Here is a 4805-nt window from a genome sequence, read left to right as displayed (position 1 = left end):
AAACAGATCATACTTTAGAATCTCCAGAAAGAACTAAGTCGTGTTGATATCTTGACTTCAGCTCAGTGAAATTCATTTTAGACTTCTGACCACCATAACTGTAAGAGTTGAAATCTATGTTAGTTAAAGCCACTAAGCTTTAGGAGTTTGTTACAGGAGCAATAGAAAACTGAAAGCAATCAATGGGCATGATATGGGGCCTTACCACAAGGAGATGACAGGCTGGTTGATTCTTCAGTTTTTATGTATGGTTAGTTGTTCAGTCCTTCACATCCCTGAATACTCCCTTCATAAGCTCTACAGCATTCATTAAACCTTTACATTCTCGCTCAAGCCTTCATTCTCCATTCCCTGTCAATGTATTTATTATTTCATAATTTAGCTGATGCTGCAACCTCCTAATGATTTTCCCTAATTCTGATTTTTTCATCCTCTGTGGACCAACTAGATTTGTTTTCTTACCAAGCCACTTGGGCATGGAGCTCGACTCTCAAGGTATTACAGACTGAAGACTCAATGTATCAGAACCATTATCCAATGCGCCAGCCTTCCTTGGTAATGTTCCCTTCCTCCACAGCCCTACCCTACACAAGCCATGTTCTGTGGTGTGTCATGTATTAGCAAAGCCTTCGGCTAGATTACCCCTATCTTTTCAGTTATATCTCTCTCTACCTATTCTCAGAAACTGAACCAAATGCCCTCTAACATTCCATATCTTATTTCTGCACCTTTTCCCTGCTACCTCTTTGCCTAAAATCTTCTTCTCATTGTATCTATTAGAATGTTATCTGTCCCTCAAAGTACAAGCCCAAAACAACCATATTCTCCTAAAGGGGACAGCCCTATCACATTAACTATAACTCATTCTCTGTCCCTCCCTCATCTCAACAATCAAGCTGTGGTGTAAATCCTTAGAGCTGAAGTGTATGGATTATCTGGCTCCTAGAACTTTTGTTTCAAGTCAAATATTTTCTAAGTTTATGTGCCAATTGACTTTGTTCCATCGTTGGTTTGAGGGCAGGTCATAGCTTCTCAGAGAAAAGATGTCTCCCTGAGTGTCTCTCTCATGCACTGAACTGAGAGGAGCAACATGTGAAGGGACGAAAGCTCTGGTTTAAGAGCAAGGACTCCAGACTCATCGTTCAGGCTGTGCCCCTAGTCAGTTATATAAATGGCATTAAGTCACTTCTTTGATCTTCAGTTTTCTCATGCATGCATGGAGATTATCCCCAATTTCAATGGACTATTGGAAGTGAAAAGAGCTACAGAAAGCAAAGGAAATGTGTACTCAGAAAATACGCCTGCTTGCTCTGCCTGTTAGAAGTCTTAGCTCTCAAGTTTCAGGCTTGGTTTCGTGGAAGGAATTGAGATTTGCACTGACTCCACTGGAATTATATGATACTTGGTATTATTGCAATGAAGATGCAAGATGGTGCTGACCTTAGGTGTGGATAAGTTAATAAAATAACAATTACTAGTTCTGCATATGCTTTGAGGATACACACACTCTCTCTCTCTCTCCCCATTCAGAAAACATAGGAAACACTGGTTTTCAAATACCCTGCGATCGAAACAGGAGACTGATCTCAAACATAAGAAAGGCACAAAAATATACTGCAACATAGAAAGAAAATGGTATCACGCTTATATAGTAATAATAACAAACATATAGCATTGACCATGGACTGTGTGTGTGTGCATTAAGTCGCTTCAGTCAAATCCAACTTTGTGACCCTGTGGACTGTAGTCCGCCAGGCTTCTCCCTCCATGGGATTCTCAGGCGAGAATACTGGAGTGGGTTGCCATGCCCTCCTCCAGGGGATCTTCTCGACCCAGGGATCAAATCCCTGTCTCTTACATCTCCTGCATTGGCAAGTGGGTTCTTTACCACTAATGCCACCCAACATATAAATAAAATGGTATCAAGTTTATATAATAAAAATAACAAACATATAGCATTTACAATACCATAGGAGCTATTAATATTTGAAGCATTTTGCATGCATGACTGTATCCACTTCCCACAACAACCTTATGTGGTAAGTGCTGTTGGTATCTTCATTTCACAAATGAGGAGACTGGGAGGGTAGCTGGCCCATGGTCACAGAGTTGGTAGCAGAGCTGGAGTTCCACTCTCTCAATCACTTCATGCCTCTCAAGGGTGGCATGCCAGCTCAGATCCCTGGAAATAATCTTGTCCTAATTCCTACCACGATTTTGAGAACAGAGTTTGTGTGAAGAAATAAAAATTCTTATTTCCTAAGATGATGAGCATTCATCTCAACTATTACTTTCTGCCACAGAGCCCCACCTGACCAGGCCCCTTCTTCCTCTGATCCAGACAGTTGTAGTGACCCAGGTCCACGCTCTACATATCCATGGCACCTAGACTTCCCCCTATCACTAGACTTGAACCACTCTGCAGAAGTGGGGTTCTTTTTGGTCTCATCTTCTACATTTTAAAACTCATGAGCAACAGCATCCTTTATCTTTATAACCTCAGCATTTATCATGGAGCTGAGATCTCAATATATGTGTGTAGCGTGAATGCCCATAAACATTTTTCTTCTTGGCAGGTTTATTTTTAATCATGGCAGGCTTTATATAAGAACTATCAGTCTCTTCAATGGAGAGTGTTTGATGAAAGGGATCAATGGGGGTGTGATAACGATAATTCTGTGGCTATGCCAGATGTTGTGTGTTGGCAGGGACAGGGAGGGGCAGAAGACCAGGGAAATGGAGTGTATTTTGCTTCCTCAATCATTGAGGGTCATCCGTGGAACAATAGAGGAAGTCCACAGCCTTGAACCCCTGCAGCTCTCTCCTCTGGAGGCTGCTGTGGCAGCAGTCACCCCCCTCCCAATCCCCCCACCCCCACTCCAAGTGAACTCATTAGCCAGAAAATTCAGCACAGTCAGGTTACTTTCACTATGTGTCCCTGTCCTTAGCCAGTGTTTTACCCAAGTAACTGAATGAAAACCAAACTGTCTCAAGAAAAATAGTAAGTGTCCTGGATATTATGGGAGAAAGATGTGAGAGAGTTGCAACTGAATGGGAGGAACATATACTCTTTCTCCCAAACACAGTTTTGAGGCTAAGGAAACTCTTTGAAATTTCAGATGACAACATTTCTAAGCAAGAGAATATTCTATTCTAGAAAATGTGTTGAATAGTAGGGCCCTACAGTTAACAATGGTATCTCAGACAGTAAAGAATCTGTCTGCAGTGCAGGAGACCCCAGGTTCAATCCCTGGGTCAGGAAGATTCCCCTGGAGAATCTTCCTATAATGGCTACCCCCTCTGGTATTCTTGCCTGGAGAATCCCATGGGCACAGAAGAATGACAGGCTACAGTCCATGGGGTCATAAAGAGTCAGACTTGACTGAAGACTAACATTTTCACTTTCACAATTAACAATTTGAGATTCATCAGTTTGTAAACTGTAAAAAAGAAAACCCCCTCCACATGTCTTAATTAATACATTTGTAATCTCCTACACAACAAACTGTGGAAAATTTTAAAAGAGATGAGAATACCAGGCCACCATACCTATCTCCTGAGAAACTTATGTGTGGGTCAGAAGCAACAGTTAAAACCAGACAAGGAACAACTGATTGATTCAAACTGGGAAAGGAGTATGACAAGTCTGTATATTGTCACCCTGCTTATTTAACTTCTATGAAGGGTACATTATGCAAACTGCTGGGTTAGATGAATCACAACCTGGAATCAAGATTGCCAGGGGAAATATCAACAACCTCAGACATGCAGATGGTATCACTCTAATGGCAGAAAGTGAAGAGGAACTGAAGAGCCTCTTGATGAGGGTGAAAGAGGAGAGTGAAAAAGCTGGCTTAAAATTCAATATTCAAAAATATGGTATCCAGTCCCATTACCTCATGGTAAACACATGGAGAAAAAGTGGAAACAGTGATAGATTTTACTTTCTTGGGTGCCGAAATCACTGTGGGCAGTGACTGAAGCCATGAAATTAAGATGTTTGCTCCTTGGAAAGAAGGCTATGACTGTCCTGATGATCCCGTAGGAAGTGCCGTCAGAAGCGATAACTGACGACTTTTACGCTTACCTGATGCAGTAAGAAAAAAAAAAAAAAAGAAAGCTATGACAAGCCAAGACAGCATATTAAAAAAACAGAGACATCACTTTGCTGACAAAGGTCTATACAGTCAAAACTAGGCTTTTCCAGTAGTCATGTACAGATGTGAGAGGTGGACCATAAAGAAGACTGAGCACCAAAGAACTGATGTGTTTGAACTGTGGTGCTGTAGAAGAGTCTCTTGGAAATTAAACCAGTCAGTCCTAAAGGAAATCAACCCCGAATATTCATTGGAAGGACTGATGCTGGAGCTGAAGCTCCAATGCTTTGGCCACCTGTTGACTCCAAAGAGTCGACTCATTGAAAAAGACCCAATGCTGGGAAAGATTGAAGGCAAAAGAAGGGGGTGGCAGAGAATGAGGTGGTTAGATAGCCTCACCAGGTCAATGACATGAATTTGAGAAACTCTGGGAGACAGTGGAGGATAGAGGAGCATGGCGTGCTACTAACCACACAGTCGCAAAGAGTCAGACACAACTTAGCGGCTAAACACCACCACCACCACACATTGCCTGCGTGGAGTAAAGTAAGCACATATGTGTGATGAAGGAAGGAACAGAAACTTTGTTCTGTGGGAAGAAGAGAGATGAAAAAGAGATGAATATCTGGAGGTCAACTGAACTCAATAAACATTTAGTCAGATCAAGTCCTGTGTGGGATGGCTGAGCACGGAAACTGGAGCCAGATA

At 41.9% G+C, this 4805-nt stretch overlaps 1 non-coding gene across 1 annotated transcript; it reads left to right on the top strand.

Moving 5' to 3' along the window:
• Positions 1 to 4026: 4026 nt before the first annotated feature.
• On the top strand, positions 4027 to 4093 carry LOC122447687. Its single transcript, XR_006271345.1, has one exon. It is a non-coding gene; the product is annotated as a small nucleolar RNA SNORD49 (small nucleolar RNA).
• The last annotated feature ends 712 nt before the right edge of the window (positions 4094 to 4805 follow it).

Source organism: Cervus canadensis, chromosome 9 (assembly GCF_019320065.1).
Source record: "Cervus canadensis isolate Bull #8, Minnesota chromosome 9, ASM1932006v1, whole genome shotgun sequence".
In the NCBI taxonomy this organism is placed as follows: Eukaryota; Metazoa; Chordata; class Mammalia; order Artiodactyla; family Cervidae; genus Cervus; species Cervus canadensis.
This window is presented reverse-complemented; position numbering and strand designations above follow the sequence as displayed.